An 18821-nucleotide genomic window follows, 5' to 3' on the forward strand; every position below is an offset into this window, starting at 1 on the left:
CACGGAGGTCAAGGTGCAGATAATGGTCACTGCTCTCTGCTGTATATTATGTACTTCTTTCCCACTTCTAGGAAGCAAACGCTTCCAACCAAGTTGCTTTGCAGAATCTCACTCACTGTCTTTCTTCTGTTTTCCATCCCTCTGTCACGCACGCTTCTCTTCACTGGTTCTCAGCTAGATTGCTCCGTTGTTCACTGCCCTGAACACGGTGGTTTGAGTCAGGCTCAGTCGGGCTCGACAGAGAATCAGAGCTCTAGTTGTTCTCGACTCTTGTTGTACGAGTGTGAGGCTGGGGTTATTTCCAGTAGGCAGTACAAACCACTGCAGACCTGCGACATACCGAACTAAAAAAGTATCCAGAGAAAATGTTTGTTCTAATTAAAGTTTCTTACATTCCCTAGGGCCTCTGACCAGGGTCTCCCTTCACCAAAGGCCCCAGCAATGGGTGTGATCCCTCACTGGCTTCTCACCACTCAGCACATGGAGTTTGGTTTGTAGGTGAGTGTGTTCAACCTCTGCACCACACAGACACACTTTCAGACACTTTGAAAATATATTTGAAATGTTATTTGGTTTCATTGTTAGATTTATTAGAAGGCTGTGACAGGGAGTAGATTTTATTTTGCACTGAGCAATATTTCAGTTTCAAGTTCAGTTAATGTTTTTGTGTGTCACAGTGAATGGATAAGAAAATGGGCTGAGGTTACAGACAATGTGATAGAAGGATTACCGGGATGAGAGATGGAGAAATGGAAAAGGAAAGGATAGACGGTCGTGCATGTGTGTGTGTGTGTGTGTGTGTGTGTGTGTGTGAGACAGAGAGATAGCGTTGGTTGGAAGGTGTTAACAGGGCAAAACTGGGTTAGCAAAGCTCAATTCTTCACACAGTAAAGCCTGCTATCAATCATGCACAGACACCCACAGCCCTGCTGTAAAATGCCAAAAGGATTGGCAGTGGTCACACTTTCATTATTGTTGGAACAAGGAAATTCAATCAGCCATTCAAAGAATAATCTGAGTTACTTTGATTTTTCACCGGCTCTCCGTCTCTCTTCATCAGTTTAGGCTTTTCTCTTTTTTCTCCCCGTCCGTCTTTGTTTCTTTCCTTTTTCCTTATTTCTTGATTACAAATTTTAGATGACGTGTAATCAATGATGAGGGCTTTCCTCTTTAGAGATACGATAACAAGTGACGCTTTGAAAATTCATTAAGAATCAGCCGTAATGCTTTGCACTGCTCATCAAAACCTAAAGAGGGAATTTGGGGAAATATGGTTATTTCCTTTCTTTCTGACAGTGAGACAAGAAAATCAATATTGCTTGCTAGATATTTATTAAGTCCCGACCTCACCTGAGTGCTGTGGGGGTACGAGCCCATAAACGTCCTGAACGTGGAAAAAAAGAAGATCCAGGCAGAGGGCAGAGTCTCTGCAGAAAAATACACATACAATTTAATCTATAAGGTTAAACATTGTCCACACAAGTGTTGCCTATATTCAAAGAACCATTAGAAATCATTATTACATCTTTCAATAACCAACTTTTCACCCCGCATTACAAACGTTGCACATTATCCTACAAAACATGACGACAACTCACTAAATGAAAGCTAACAAGTAACTTTTATTGAAAACAATATCTTGTAGGAAATTGAATCTTTAAGTCCAGTTCAGACCAAAGATTCATGACGAGATGAAACTGTTTAAGAACATTGCAGAGAAAAGTTGCAGAGGTGTGAACTGGCCGGTCTGAGCTCGACTCAAGCCGGCTGGTGATGTCACCTGCAACTCTGTTGGTCAGATCACCGAGGGCTGGTTTTATTACGTAAAGCAAGTCACCTGTTTCAACAGCCACTCAGCTTGTAGTGAAGTCCACTGGTCAAGTCAAAATGACCGCAGACGGTGTGTTTGCTTGCTGTGTTCTCGCAGTGTGTGCCGGTGCCTGCTTCTGTGCGCTGTATGTGCTTTTGCCCCGCCCACACACACATTCTCATTGACTGATGAATTGGCGCTGTTTATTTATATTACTGCGGTGTACTGATTATGAATACAGTCCATCTGATGCTGGTTTTGTTTCATCACTGTAGCCAGTACCTTACTATCACTATCCTCATTCAGATTTTAAGGAGCTACAAATTATATTCAGCCTCAAAATGAACCTGAAAAGCTGCAAATCAGAACGGAAGTACAGAGAGTTGTTGACTAGAGATGATATACCGTCTTATCTAGTTGCAATGATGTGAACCAGCAGGTTTTTAGAACGTTGCAGAACGACGCATTTTCAGTAATTATATGTTTCAACTCATCTCATTGTGAATCTTTGGTCTGAACTGGGCTTTATGAAACAGGCCTGTTAATTAGAGTGGTATTTTTACTGGGTGAACACAATCACGTATAATTCTGGTGCTGACTAGCAAGAGTAGCAACATTTAATTGACTAGTTGACTAATAATGTACATCCCTGCACCTCACCTCACTGATATCACTGATGCATGGTAGATGGGTACCACTGATGTTCTGGGCAGTTTTAATCACCCGCTGCAGAGCTCTCCTGTCCTGAGCTGTGCGTAAAGCATGCCAGTTTGTAATGTATCAGAATGCCTTCTGTTGCTTCTCTGGAAAAGTTGGCAAAAACTTTGCTTTCTACTGTGACCTTAAGGGTCATACTGCCATTTCTGGGCTTCCTCAGCCAGGCTGGAGATGTGAGACGACCACACTAGGTTCTCTCTGTGATGATGACTCCCAGGAACCTAAAACTATTCACCTGCTCCACCTCAGATCTGTTGATGTAGAAAGGGATGTGTGTCTTCACCTCCTTTTTCCTAAATTCAACGCTCAGCCCCCTGGTGAATGAAAGACTTTTCATGGTTGTTTGTAATCTGACCGATGATGGTGGTTTGGTCCACAGCCTTCGCAACAGAGTTTTCTCAGTGTCGGGGTTGCAGTTGTAGGTGTTCACTGAACATGAGGGGGCTGAGCACACAGCCCTGGGGGAGCTCCAGTGTTCAGCACTGGAGTGGAGGAGGTGTGACCTCCAATCCAAACTGCCTGGGGTCTGTTTATGAGGAAGTCCAATATCCATTTGCAGAGTGTAGGACTCAAGCTCAGAGTGCTAAGTCTGCCACTCAGTTTGCTGGTTGTGATGGTATCGAACGCTGAGATGAAATCGACAAACAACATTCTGATGTGGGTGTTGTGATTTTCAAGATGTGTGAGGGCTGAGTGGAGGGTGTCCTCTCAGGCAGCAGGAGAAGTGTCCACAGGCTAACGAGCACTCAGTGAACTCTCTGACTCTAGCACATGAATCTGGCGAGCCCCGATGTCCCAAAGTGGTATCTTCTGTATACTTCAGCATATGAGCTGCAGTTTGGTATGAACAGGAAGTGTCAAGGGCACGGAGTATGTACAAGAGCTAGATAACGAGCAGCCGAGCCAAGTCAGGCCAAAACATCAACTTTCGTAGATTGAAAATGAGTACCTTTTGTGAATTTTGATGACTATTCATGCTCCCCAGAGTATGAATGAAAATGATTATGATTGCATCAGGTCAAAATTACCACTTGTACTCAGTAAGTAGCAAAATATATTGCTCAGATTGCCACCAAATGTAAGTGCTGAAAGTCTGCACACATACACAGATTTGCCAGTTGTTGGAGAGAAGGTGTCAGAGTAGACTGCTTCTCACTAATTAAGTCCTTATAATACACCCCACCTGTTTTGTCTTTCTGTTTGTCACTGTCGTACTCACTGACAGATTCACTTCACAATCTACTCCAACAGGGCTGTACCTGACACAGAGCTATGTCAGTTGAATTAGATTTGGCTGTTCAATAGGAATACTCAACTCAAAAATTTGCTCTTTTTTTTCCATTTAGATTTTGAGAGTTTAAGCAGGGTTTGTAGGAATATTCAGGTTGGCAGCGATGTTCATGTAACAGAGTAAACACGTCACCCCCTCTTTCTCCCCCTTTCTTACTTAAACTGTCCTGTCAAATAAAAGCCCAAAATATTATCATAAAAAACAAAAAAGATAACGCTATCTTGGAGCCTGAGCGGGCAGAGTCTCTCCTCCCTTGGGCAGCGGCCTCTGTCTCACTCAGACTCACCCTGGGTCTGCAGCATTTGAGAATCAAAGACTCATATATACTTCCTTCGCGTATGAAAATACTGTAGATATGTCTATTTCAAATGTTTAACATCACTACCCTTATACTTCCATGCGTCCTTTGTGATAGCATAGAAATAGCCAAAATATTGCACTACAGTGTTTCAGTTTCAGACAACAAACGAGGCAACATCCGTGAAGAAAAACTAGCTTCACGTGCACACATTAATTTCAATTTCTGAATGTTCTGATTGACTGAAGGGAATATGACCTTAAATTGTAGAATGCTATCTGAATAAAAACCACTAGTAAAAAAAAACAGCAGGTTTCTATTTCAGAATAATGAGCATGTCAGACTGTATTTAGGTTTTTAGATTAATGGGCTGACTGATACATAGGTAGACAGAATGAAGGAATGAATGAATGAGAACAGAAGAAGGAGGAGGGGAGAAATAAGAAAGAATGTGTTGGTAAAAGGGAGACAAAAGTGAATAGAAGAAGAAGAGAGGAGACAGGTGTGGAGGAATAGGGGCTGATTGCCTGACTGATTTCATGAGTCACTTCTCTGCAGGAGAGAGGCTGGAGAGACAGGTGGCTGTGTGTGAGTGTGTGTCCCCATGGCTCACTGTGATGTCTGTGTGTGTGGCAGTAATCTTATTAGGTGTGTGTGTGTCTCTAGGCGTACAGAGATACTGACCAGATGTGATCTTTGATGTTTAAAAGTGTCAACCTGAGAAAGAAAATACTCAGGAGAGGATAAAGGTCACAGCACACAAACATACAGAAAAAAAACCACATATATATTTTCTTGTCTGTTGGAAATATGCCAGATGTAGTTGCAGGTTCGTACACACAAACAGCCGACTCACACACACACACACACACACACAGCTTTGAACAGTCAGCCAGTTCATATACAGCTCCAGCCCTGCACTCTGCAAACCATGAATCATTACATTTGTATGTTTTATATGATTCATATTAAAATTTCTAAATCAACAAAGTAAATGAGCTGTCACACTGAGAAGGAAGGAGTGTTGGATGGCGGGACACTCAGACGAGACACCTGCCAAGCTGCAGATCATTGTTCTAGAACAACAAATAAAAAGTATGATTGTGTTTTAGCAACCTGTTGCTGTTTTTCCAGCGGGGATAGTGCCACAAAAAACGGTTGTTACCAAGACATCATTGTGTTTCCTTCCAAGTTATTGCCACAAAAAGAAATTGTTTTTGTCAAGACATTGCTGCATTTTCTGACGTATTGGTGCCAAGAAAAAGGGTATTTTTTTACAGGGACATTGCTGCATTACCTGCTTAAATAGTGCCGCAAATAGAGGTTGTTTTTTGCAGAACCATAGCTGCATTTCCTGTCAGGTTCAGTGCCACAAAAAGCATTTGTTTTTATCTAGGCATAACTGCATTTGCTGCCAGGTTAGTGCCAAGAAAATGAATTTTTTTTTTATAGAGACATCGCTGCGTTTCCTGGAGGGAAAGTGGCACGAAAAGTGGTTGTTTTTTTATCAAGAAGTTGCTGCACTATTACTGCTGGAATAGAAAAGAAGTTGTTGTTTTTTTGTTTTTTTTTTGAGACATAGCTGCATGTCCCATTGGGATAGTGCCAAAAATCTGTTGTTTTTTTTTGTTTTTTTTTACCAAAACGTCGCTGTGATTCCTGCCTGGATAGTGCCAAAAGACACAGTTGTATTTTAGTGAGAAATCTCTGTGTTTTCAGCCTGGATAGTGCCACAAAAAGAAGTTGTTGTTTTTTTCCCAAGACATGGCTGCATTTCCTGCCAGGATAGTGGCGCAAAAAGTTGTTATTTTTTACGCAGACATCGCTGCATTAACTGTTGGGATAGTGCCATGAAAAGAAGTTGTTTTTCAGAGACACAGCTGCATGTCCTATTGGGATAGTGCCAAAAAAGCTATAATTTTTTACCGAAATATTGCTGTGATTCCTGCCTGGATGGTGCCAAAAGAAGCAGTTGTATTTTAATGAGATATCTCTCCATTTCCAGCCTGGATAGTGCCATGAAAAGAAGTTGTTTTTTACCAAGACATGGCTGCATTTCCTGCAGGGATAGTGGCACAAAAAGTGATTGTTTTTTACGCAGACATGGCTGCATTTACTGACAATATAGTGCCATGAAAAGAAGTTGTTTTTTAGAGACATAGCTGCATGTCCCATTGGGATAGTGCCAAAAAAGCTGTTATTTTTTACCGAAACGTTGCTGTGATTCCTGCCTGGATAGTGCCAAAAGAAAGAGATTGTTTTTTAGTAAGACATCTCTGCATTTCCATCCTGGATAGCGCCACAAAAGTAAGTATTTTATTTTACCAAGACATCGCTGTGTTTCCTGCAGGGTTACTGGCACAAAAGGCGGTTGTGTTTTTACCGAGACGTGGCTGCATTTACTGCCAGGATAGTGCCATGAAAGAGATTTTTTACAGAGACGTTGCTGTGTTCCCTGACGAGATACTGCTAAAAAAGCAGATATTTTTTACCAAAACACTGCTGCGTTTCCTGCCTGAATAGTGCCATAAAAAGCGGATGTTGTGTACAGAGACATCACTGCATTTCCTGCTGGGACAGTGTCCTGAAAAGCAATTGTTATTCACTGAGGCTGAAGGAATTCTGACTGGGAGAAGTTTCAGCTGGTTGCACTTTGAAATCTTCACAGCTAGATGCAACCAAATCCCCCTAAATCTTACACACTTTAACAGTAAACTAAGCACAACTATTAGCGTATAGTGCTAATGTTAGTAATAATAATGACAGCTCCTCATCAATAATGATAAAAGTCTGAAGCTTCCTCCACCTTCTGAAACCGTCCTCATGAATAAACACATCAGTGGTCATTTGTCCAAGAGACACTACTGACCACTGCCGTCTGCGTTAAGGGTCACATGACAGATGGAGACAGCTGAAGGCTGCTTTTTCTATCCTTGTCTACTCTTGCTGTGGAGTGTAAACAGTGGAAACACACAGAGCCAAGTCGCTGCCATTGAAGTGACAGACACATGATTAATATTGATATGAAGTGACTGCAGACCCTCACTGATATTTTATTGTTTCATATGCAAAGCCTATAAAATATTACTGACTGCACTCGTCACAAGTCCTGCACTGACAGTATTACTGGTGACAGAGGCTGCCGTCTCTTTCACACTGTGTTCACTGTTTGTTATACTGAAGCATCATGGTTGATTTGACATTAACATACAGATGTTAAACACTTGTGTCATTATGGATGAGGAGACTTTGAGATGTAGCTGTTGTTGTGAGGGCTGCAGGCTCGTCAGCGAATAGACTGTGAACACTCCATTGATTCAGTGTCAACACACACAAACACACACCGGCACAGGATCAATGTGGTTGCATGAGTGAATCGATGTCGTGCCCTTGTTAAGAATTAGATCTTGCCTTGACACCATGGCTTTTGTGTGTGTGTGTGTGTTTGTGTTTGTGTGTGTGTGTGTTCAAAAACTGATCGGTATTCAAGCAGATGAATGACGGACCCTGATGTCTGAGTCAGATGCTGCAGCTGAAAGTAACTGAAGAAGTATTGAAACACAAGTTTTCAGATGTTGCAGTTTCCTTTTTTTAATTAATTTGTATGTATTTTGTATTTCCCAGTTTTTGTATTGTTTTATTACGATTCTTTGTTTTTTCAGACCAAATCCAGAGACGGGAGAGGTGTGTTGGTGTGGTCGAAATGATTGTTTTAACACAGCAAATCAATTTGTTTTGGCTGCGTGTTCTTGGAGCCTTTTTTGAATCATGATGTTGTTGCTTCTTCTTCTTTCTCCTCTTGCTGTTGTTTAATTTACCTTTTGTTGTTGTTGCTGCTTCATCCTCTTCCTTCCCTTGTCAATGCTGTTGTTGCCTCCTTGTCCTCCTCCTCATCGTTGTTTCCTGTTCCTTTTGTTGTTGCTCCGTCTTCTTCCTCTCCTTGTCATTGTTGTTTGTGCTTTTTCTTCTTCCCCTTCTCATAGTTGGTGTCAATGCTTCTTCTTCCTTCTGTACTTGTTTTTGCTTCTTTTTCCTGTTGTTGTTTCTTCTTCCTTTTGTTGTTGTTGTTTGTTCTGCCTTTTGTTGTTCCTTCCCTTGTCATTGTTGTTTGTGCTTCTTCCCCTTCTTGTAGCTATTGTTGTTGCTTCTTTTTCCTGTTGTTGTTGCTTTATATTCTTCCTTTCCTTATCAGTGTTGTTGTTGCCTCCTCCTCTTCCTCCTCTGGTCATTGATGTTTTTTCTTCCTTTTGGTTTTGTTGTCGTTGTTGCTTCTTCTTCTTCGTTCCCTTGTCATTGTTGTTTGTGCTTTTTTCCCCTTCTTAAAGTTGTTGTTGTCATTGCTTCTTCTTCCCCCTCCTCGGTCTGATGTTGCAATTGAAACCCAACTGAAAGACACGTTAAAACACACTGTCTTTTTTTGTCTTTTCTAGATTGATGTATTATTTCGATACCTTAATCCAGGGCTATGAAAGGATATGTTGAAATGCACAGTATGAGTGTTTCTTCCACAGTGAGTGAGTGTTTCAAAGATTATTCTTTGGGTGTTTTGCTTTTATTGACAGTACAGCTAATGACGGGCAGGAAAGGTGGGAGAGAGGGGGGGTTGACATGCACCAAAGGGCAGCAGGTCAGAGTCAAATCCCGGGCTGCTGCAAAGGACTCATGTAAATCATCACTAAAATAAGGTGGCCATTTTTTTTTACCTTGCTGCTCCTTCTTTTTTGTTTCTTCGTCTCCTTTTTTGTTGCTTCTTTGTCTTCTGTTTCTTCTTCTTTGTTGTTTCTTCCTTCAATAAAAGATGTAGAGTTTTTCTTCTCACATAGTTACTGAGTTTAGATTAAAAACATTTTAAGATTCAGAGTTTTGATTTATCAAATGGCCATGCAAAAATGTGCAATGAAATACAGGTTGGCATGTTCTTGAGGCTAGGGCTGACCGATATGGATTTTTTTGGGCCGATGCCGAGGAAAAAAATCGATAACAGATATATCGGCCGATTAAATTTTTTTTTTTTTTTTTTTTTAAAGATTATTTTTTGGGCTTTTTGCCTTTAATTGACAGGACAGTGTGAAATGAGGAGAGAGAGAGAGAGAGTGGGGGGATGACATGCAGCAAAGGGTTGCAAGCCGGAATCGAACCTGCGACCGCTGCAGCGAAGCATCGCCTCTGTACATGGGGCGCTGGCACTATCTACTACGCTACCGACGCCCCTGGCCGATTAAATTTTTACGTTTTTCAATTTAAAACCCCCCGAAATACCTGCTTTTGATGGCTTAAATATAGTTCAAACACTCGTTACAAAGATATAAATTGAAGGAAGAACATTTTACTATTTTCAAATACTTTTATTATCAGAAATTGTGTGGAACAAGCAGCATATGAACAATTTGAACACAAAATAAATCAAAAATATGATGTGCAAAAAGGCAGTAAACCTCTGGGAAATGAAATAATCATGCAAAGTCTACATGAATTAAGACATTCACATGTATGTTCACAGTACCAGAGTTCTTCTTATTATTACTAATTTAACAGAGGTAGGTTATAGTGCAAAAGTAACACAAGGACATCATTTCTAAGTAAAACACCATATTCCTTGCATTTTATTAGTGATGAAAATATAAGTGTTAACATCGGTGTCAATCAGCCAACTTTTGGCCGATTGCTGATTATTCTCTAATGGCTATAATCAGCCGATTAAATTGGCCGGCCGATAAATCAGTCAGGCCCTACTTGAGGCTGTGCCAAAAATGGCGGAGAGCAATACAGGATAAGAATTAGAAAATTAGAGTAAGAAGAAGAATTAGAAAATATAGCCAAGATGTGTAGCTGAAGCATTGAAAACCAGTAGTGTATACTGGTTGTTGTTGTTGTTGTAGAGAAAGATTTAGGCTACAATAAATATTTCATACACAAGTGCAAACATGCTGTGTGCAGGGCAAACACTTCATAGAGGACCATGTCCTGGTCAAGGCAAAGGTTCGACAGGATGTACTGCCTGATTTTGTTTTATGTTTTTTGTCCAGTTAAATTGAATGTTTTAATTTAATGTACCCAGGACTGGCTGGGAATAATATCAGGTGGATTACCCTTTTGAAATAAGTAAAACAAAGGTTTCTTTTTAATATCGACAGCCCCAGTCTTTCCTATATTTCTTATGTTAATGTGGTCAAATACTGTGTGCCCAGTAATTATATATATGTAAGCATATGAGAGGAAGGTTAAGTCCATTTTGGGATAAGAGCAACAAATGTAGTTGGTGCTTCCGGTCATGATGGTGCTTATCCAGGCTCAGTCATTATGGCTCTTTTATGCCGATACTAAAGCTCATTGGTTTCATTTCAGTGGACTTAATAGCATATCATCAAACTTGAGTTATGATAGCAGAGTCAGTGGATGGTTGAGTTCTGTGTGGGACACGACCTGAAACAGAAATACTTAAGAAAGATGTGAAATGCAGTGGTCTAGGTTCATGAGCTCATAATCTCTAGAGACATCAGAACGGCGAAAAATCAAGCAGCCATGTCAGGAACGTCACGCTCCACCATCTCTCCAAAGCTTCAGGTCTGTGTAGAGAAAAGCTCTCTCTTCTTGTTTTGTGCTCTGAAACAACTCGACAGATTGGGCTGATGGAGAGCCTGAGAGATTGTTTTTTTGTTTAGTGCATTTTCCAAATCACAAGAGCCATGACTAGAATTGAATTATTAAGGTCTTAAGCTGTTTGAGGTTCAAGTTTTAGTCGGCAACTGTGACTGTTAAATGGACTGATAGGAAAACTGTTGCCAGAGAATTTACTAAGCTACAGCTAATAACCATTAAATCTGTGGGATGGTCACACTGTGAAATTAAACTCCATGCTTTGTCTGATTAATAGGCCCTTAACATGCAGGTTTACTGTATGCTCAACCAAGGACGGTTTATTTAAGAGAAGGAAGCACCATCATTCTTCTTCTTCTTCCTGTTCTTGTTACTTCTTCCTGTTATCATGGTTGTCTTTGCTTCTTCCTCCTCCCTTAATTGTTGTTGTCATTGTCATTTCTTCTCTCTCCTGGGGCCTGTATCACGAAGCGAGATCAACCTTTCCTGGGTTACCCAGACCTATCCTGGGTTGACTAACCCTAACAATGGCAATCAGAATAATCGGTATCACGAAGCTGGATATCAACTCGGTAACTCAACCCAGGATTGCTTTATCAAGAGCTGTGAACGCGCACGCAGCGGACCAATCACAATCATGAGAGAAGCACAGCATCACTGAGCGTCCTCACAGAGCGCCGTATGTGAGGGAAAAAAGGTATTTCTCGTGTGAGGATCAGAGATTAATTCTACTAAAATATGAGGAAGAGAAAAGCAACATTACAGAAAAGGCCAACACCGTGGCAGCTGCAGGAGGAGGAAACATGCGTGGCAACGCATAACGGGATGAATAATATTTAGCTTTAGTTTAGATTAGTTTATTTGCACATAATGTTAAAAACAGACAGTATAAAATTTACAAGATTAAAAAAGAAAAGTGCCGGAGAGGTTAGAAGCCACTAAAAGCTTATCAAAGAAATTCCCCTGTCAAAACATCAATGAAATCACATAATAGAGAAGAAAAAAACGGGTCAGGAAAGAAGAAATAGAGGAGGAGAGAGGGAAAAATCAAAGTAGCAAATAAAATGATGTGTAGGTTAAATTACTCATCACTGGTTCAAGTAGCTACAGTACCTGTACTTGTACATCTGACACTGATCACACCTTTGAATCCCATGAAATCAATGCTGCGCAGATGAATTGCGTGTATTACAATTATCGTCTAACATCATTGCGTCTGATAAACTGATCTTCTTTGTCATAACGTTATATATGCTACAATAAAGCTTAAAGCTGACGCCACAATTAAATCATATCAACACCAAACTGATAGTCTGAATAAAATCATCCTGATATTGAGCTGTGTTAGAAATTAACAGCTGCACAAAAATATACCTAGTGTCCCTCTTTAAAAAACAAAAAGGAAAATCCCTCAAACACCATGAAGTGTAGACATGATAGGCTACTGTCCACATTTCCAGCAGCAAAGCTGTCAATTAGGACCATTATCTTTAACAGGGATCATTTCCTCCAACAAAACAAAATGTTGGCACTAATTAATGGTGCTATTAAGTGTCTGCAAATGATCAGTTTCTTTCTTATGAAGGGGTGGGATGAAAGTTCGACTTCTTTCCACTCCTTTTTGAACAATCTTTTCATTGTCTGTTGTTGTTGCTTTCTTTTCTTTTTTAATGTTCAAAATAAACTTTCAAATCAAAATCAATCAAATGAATTAAACTTCCCGTCATGACTGGGCTGCATTTCTGTCAGCGGAGTCATTTTTTTCCAAACAGCTGATTGGCCAGTGGGTGGTGCTTTTTATAGGATTAGATTCAACCCTGAACTTACCCTGCTCCGGAGCAGGATAGCCGTTCAGAGTAAGTTACCATGGTGATCTACCCCGATAAGAACTGAACCGGCTTTGTGAGACCGAAAACCCAGGGTTAACCCTGAAGTTACCTCACTAAGACATTAATCGTGCTTCGTGATACAGGCCCCTGTTGTTGGTGCTTCTTCTTTCTCTTTTCCTTGTCGTTTTGTTTGCTCTTTCTTCTTCTTTGTCCTCTTGTTGTTGCTTCCTCTTCTTCTTCCTTTTATCGTCATTCTTCTTTTTCGTCTTCCTTTTGTCATTGTTTTTGTTGTCGTTGCTCTTCTTCTTACTCCTGTTGTCATCGATCCTTCTTCCTCCTCTTGTTTTTGTTTCGTCTTCCTCGTGTCATTGTCCTTTTGTCTTCTTCCTGTCGTTGTCTTTGCTTCTTCTCCCTCCTCCCTTTGTTGTTGTTGTTGTCATTGCTTCTTCACCCAGCTGTCAGTGCTTCCTTGTCTTTCTACTCTTGTCATTGTTTTTTCTTGATCCTCTTGTTGTTGTCTTTGCTTCTTCCTTGTGCCGTCATTGTTGTTGTCGTCATTGTTGTTACTACTCCCTCCTGTTGTCAGTGCTTCTTCTTTCTTTCCTTTGTCGTTTTGGTTGCTCTTTCTTCTTCTTTGTCATCTTGTTGTATATTTCCCTTTTTTGTTGTGTCTTTCCTCTTGTTGTTTCTTCGTCCTCTTGTCATTATTGTTGTTGTCTTTGCTCTTCTTCCTACTCCTGTTGTCATCAATCCTTCCTCCCACTTGTCGTTGTTTCTTCTTCCTCGTGTCATTGTCCTGTCTTCGTCCTCCTATCGTTGTCTTTGCTTCTTCTCCCTCCTCCCTTTGTTGTTGTTGTTGTTGTTGTCATTGCTTCTTCCTACTGCTGTCAGTGCTTCCTTGTCTTTCTCCTCTTGTCATTGTTTTTTCTTGATCCTCTTGTTGTTGCTATCTCTGGTTCGTCTTCTCAATCCCTTCATTGTTGTTGTTGTCATGTCATTACTTCTCTCTCTTGTTGTCTCTTATCTTGATTCTTCTCTTTCCTTCTTTTCTGTTGTTGGTAGTTCTTCTTTCTCTTTTCCTTGTTGTTCTTGTTGCTTTTTCTTCCTCTTTGTCCTCTTCTTGTTGTGTCTTTCTCCTTTTTGTTGTTGTTGCTTCTACCACTTCTTCCTTTTCTTCATCCTTTTGTTGATGTTGTTCCTGCTTCTTCCCCCTTTTATTCGTTTCTCCTTCCTCTTGTCATTGCTCTTCTTCCTACTCCTATTGTCACTGATTCTTCTTCCTCTTGTCATCGTCTTTGGTGTTTCTTCTCCCCCTTGTTGTTGTTTCCTCTTCCTCTTGTCGTTGTCTTTGTTCCTCCACCTGTTGTCTGCATTTCCTCTTCCTCCTGTTGTCAGTGCTTCTTCTTCTTACACTTGTCATTATTTCTTCTTCCTCTTTTCGTTGTTGTGTTTGCTTCTTCCTTGTACCTTCATTGTTGTTGTTGCCATTGCTTCTTCCTCCTGTTGTTATCGTTTTTTTCTTCCTCTTGTCATTGTTGTTGTTTCCTCTTCCTGTTACCATGATTGCCTGTGCTTCTTCGCCCTCCCGTCATTGTCGTTGTCATTGTCATTACTTCTCCCTCCTGTTGTCAGTGATCCTTCTTTGACTTTTCCTTATCGTTGTTGCTTTTTCCTCTTGATTGTCATCTTGTTGTATCTTTCCCTTTTTGTTGTGTCTTTCCTCTTGTTGTTGCTTCTTCTGCTTCTTCCTTTTATCTTGAGTCTTCCTCCTCTTCTTTCCCTTGTCGTTTTTGTCTCTTTCTCTTGTTGTTCTCTTTCCCTTTTCATTGGTGCTTGTTAGGCTTGGGCGATTGGACGAATATATTGCCAATCGCCCATCGGCTGAGTCCATCACGGTTGATTTCATTTTTGACGATTTTTTTGGCCGATTTTTGTCATTTTATTTTTCTGTCTCCACAGAATTCAACTCGGTACATATAGTCCATAATTACTATGTAGAGCACAATTCAAAGTGTGTGCGTATTGGAACTGGCAGCTTCACACTGATTTCCGACGAGTCTTTCACAAAACATGTCAGTGATGGCGGAGCTGAAAGTTACGGCAGGGGTCCCGTAGCAGCTCGCCCCCCTGTTAATCAATTACAGCGGCTGCACCGGCAACAGGAGCGGCGCGACAACTCTCTATTTTAGGATGCTCTTCTATTTTTGTTGCGCTACGCTCCCCTACGCGACCCTCCAGCAGATAAAAACTACATGAAATAGTGTGCTAAACGAGCACAATGTGTTTTTCAATGAATAAACCATTATCAGAGGTGATATGTGATGATTTTTTTTCATGCATTTACCCATGTTTATCCGTGACATTGTGTAAATGTCTGTGGCGGACATTTGAAAGCGAGTAGATGACAAACAGTACAGTAAACTTGTAGATAACTCAAATATATGTAATAACTTAGGTGAAAAATGCTTTAACTATCATGACTCAGCAAACGGTAAACAAGACGCCTGACGTGACGCTTACGTTTGCAGCTGGTGGAACCTGACCGTAACGTTAATTCATAAACCATATTTGAGAACTACATCAAAAAAGATGTGCAGTTGTGCACCCCGATCTTTATAGTAGGACAGGTATGTTATCCCTATCTCCCACCTGTTTGCTGATTTAGAGGCTTTGAGCGAATGCGTCCTTCTTCAGCCATCAGACTCTTTTTAAAATGGTGTCGGACAGTCGTCTTCAGCCCGTCTTTACAGCTTATTACTCAGCAAAGATCTCAAGGTGATTTTTTTTTAATGAATAAGAGTATAGCCTATGGGCTGTATGTTTCAATAAAATTTCAATTCAATAATTTTGACATTAAAGACCACAGTCAGAGGATAAGGCGCAGGTAAATTTATTCAAACAGAATAAACAGTTGGTCGGTCCACAAAAGTTACACAGTAACAGTAGCCTATGATAACAAATAAGTAAATATAAACGAAGGACATTGAAAAAATAAAGTGCAAAAATCACACAATCACCTAAAATAATAATGTCCACTCCCTTTGCGCTGTCTTTATAATAATGCCGTTGCGGACGTGGCAAAAAAAACTAAAGCTGTTATAGCTGTTCTAAAAGCCTCTCGTAGGCTTATTGCTTGAATAAATAAATAAAAATAATAATAAATATAGGCTAAACAAAGAACAATGGAAAAATAAAGTGCAAAAATCACATAAAATAATAAAGTCCCTTTGCGCTGTCTTTAACTGAAAAACACAGTGTTTTACATGTTTTTGGAGAGGAAAACGAGCATGTTAACCTTATCTGGCTTAAGCAAAGTGCACATATGGTTAACAATGTTACCAGCCGTGCTAAACACCCTCTCTGATGGCGTGCTTGTTGCCGGTGTGCACAGATATTTCCGTGCCATGTTGGACATGTGTGGGCTCGCAAAGCACGCTGCGTTTTTTTGCTGCATTCATGTGGTGTCGGGAGATCCGAGTTGCCAAGTTGTTTTTCTGACATGAGGTGGCGTTCATGTGAATTATCCCATTCTGAAAGTCATTTTTTGATTCTTTCCGACATCACATGAATGCAACATCCCCCCTCTTTTTTTTTTTTCTCCCCACACACACAACTGCCGAATATATCGGCAACCGCCGGTTGATGGGCTGACGGTGGCTGGTTGGAAATTTTTAACGTAGCGCCCAACCCTAGTGCTTGTTCCTCTCCCGCTAGTTATTTTCCATCTTCCACTTGTTGTTGTTTTTTATTCTTTTCTTGTCGTTGCTGTTAGCTTCTTCCTCCTTTTGTCATAGTTGTTGCTTCTTCTGCTTCATCCTCTCGTCTTTTTAATTGTTGTGTCGTCCTTTTCTCCCTCTTGTCCCTCGTGCTTCTTTCTCTTGTCATCGTTGTTGTTGCCTTTTTCTATCTCCCTCTTGTCATTTTTTGTTTCTTCTCTCTCTCTCTTGTCGTTGCTGTTTTGTCCTTCTCTTGTCATTGTTGTTGTCGTTGCTTCATCTTCCTCCTCTTGTCGTTGTCAGCGACAAGAGGAGGAAGATGTTGTTGTTTGTGTAGCTCTGTTGCTGCTAAACGTTCCACGGTGTATGGTGGGTTTATCAGAGATTCTTTAGCTGAAAACAGCTGTCTGCTGCTGCTGTTGGAAACAAAGTTGATAAGAGCAGTAAGACTGAACAAAACCATTGAGCTCAACAACATTAAAACACTTAGTAGAGCTGAAGGAAACAGCAGAGTTAGGCTGTAGTTCTCTGTGACTTCTTTCACTTCATCATATGATCCATTGTTAACATATGAAATTGGATCAGAGCAGCTTTAAAATCACAATTTGAGATGTTATCAAAATCCTGCATCCTTGTACCTGCTAAATGAAGAGTGAAGAGTACGGCCTACCAGAGGCTTTTAGTTCCCTCAGCATTGTGCTGAAGTATTTATGACAAACACACTAATGTCCACAGATGATTGAGGTAATTACTTATTCATGCTATGCTTAATGAATAGCGCACCTTGAACACAGCGTATCCTGGACATGATATTTATTGAAGGTGGTGCAATTGAACATTTCCATTAGGACAAACAAAGATTACTGTCTTATTTGCTCGTTCATATGTTCATGTGTTTGTTATAGTCATTGACATCTGTGTGTGTATTTGCATGATTGTGTGCTTTTCCATTTCGTCTGATTCTGTGTGTTTGTTTAATGTTTAATAGTCTTTTGTGCCTGAGCCACTTAGCTAAACCAACATTGCCATAATGATAAGCCTCTCCCTGTCTCGCCTTTTGCCAGCCTTGTGTGTGTGTGTGTGTGTGTGTGTGTGTGTGTGTGTGTGTATTAATGATCCCCTTGTTAAAGTTTAATGTCTCTGTTCCACTGTTGTCAGGGAGATTTACCACTGAGCCCTATGGGAAATGTCTGCCCCACTGCTCCTCGCCTGATGGCAAACACACCCCTCACACACACACACACACACACACACACACTGGGTTGCACTTGAGCATCTGCATGCACAGGATGCATAAATGGCTGTATAAGTCACGTCACCTCTTGTATATCAGTTTCATTACCGCAAGTGAGTCAATGAAGACGGCAAGTGTCCTCGCTCTCTGGAGGGAAAATGTGTGTCTGTGTGTGTGTGCACCTGCTGTACTTCACACATGGCTTACTCCAGCACTAGGTCAAGCACACTGTTGTCTCCTCCTTCCTGCGTGTCTTTGTGCTTGAACCTCTCCATCCACAGACGGATGCAGTGTATTTTTCTTATACTGCCAGTTCTCTCTCCTGCATCAGCTCATTGTGACATAGCAGAAACAAAATATTTGGACTTGGACTGTGTGCTGAACGCAGTTTTCAGACCATCATGTCCAAAATCAAAGTAAATAATGTAGTTTTTCTGTCTCACAGTTGACGGTATTTTTTAACAGATGATCTCAGAGCTCTTATTAGGGACTGAAACCCAGTATTAACCAGGCCCTGGAGCTAAATTATCAAAGACTGATAGGCTCTGACATTATTGGTTCTTTTATTGGTACTTTATAAGGTTTTGGTGTAATTTACTAACATGCTGAAGCCAGGGGCTGACCTCCAAACAGACACACACAAGACACAGGCTGAAATCACCCAACATTAATGCAGAATGGCTGCGGGGGAAACAAAAGAAGATAACACGAAAATTATTCGAGTTGACGACTGTTGCTCTCATTACTGCCAGTAAGTGCAATAAACACTAGCAAGTTAAACTCCAATACTTTATTTTTACCTGTGATCACCAAGCATAAACATGTAGACATGCAGAATGTGATATGATTTAATCTGCTCTGTCCGCAGTCTGTCCTCCACCATCACTAACATTATGTGTTACACAAGGACAGTGCACTAGCTCTGCTAATAGGGGTGGTAGTATCTCAATCCACAGGGAACTGGGGGGTCGTTGGCTCAAGTCCCCGTACAGACCAAGTATGGGGTGTGGACTGGTAGCTGGAGAGGTGCCAGTTCTCCTCCTGGGCACTGGTGTCCTTGAGCAAGGCACCCAACGCCCCCTCACCTATAGATCCTGTTAGTGTATGCGTGTGTATTTCAGGCTTGTGTGTGTATGACAACAGAGTAAAAAAATTGAATTTCCCCTCTGGGATTAATAAAGTATATCATCTTCTTCTTCTAATGGCAAATTGTCACAGATAAGCTCAAATGAAATCATTCTGTATGAAGTCTTTCTATTGGGTAAATTCTTTTGAACTTGGCTGCTGGCTGAAACAAACAGCCCCTCCTGTCTTGACCAGTGGAACCTA

General features: G+C 40.8%; 1 protein-coding gene across 1 annotated transcript in view; it reads left to right on the forward strand.

The window, feature by feature from the left end:
• dok4 (docking protein 4) overlaps positions 1-18821 on the forward strand; it is a 98365-nt gene that overhangs the window by 40592 nt on the left and 38952 nt on the right. Inside the window, exon 2 of the mRNA XM_033624205.2 lies at positions 402-498. The gene's annotated coding sequence lies outside the window, so the exon portion shown is untranslated. The remainder of the gene's footprint in view (positions 1-401; positions 499-18821) is intronic.

This window comes from Epinephelus lanceolatus, chromosome 2 (genome assembly GCF_041903045.1).
Source record: "Epinephelus lanceolatus isolate andai-2023 chromosome 2, ASM4190304v1, whole genome shotgun sequence".
NCBI lineage: Eukaryota > Metazoa > Chordata > Actinopteri > Perciformes > Serranidae > Epinephelus > Epinephelus lanceolatus.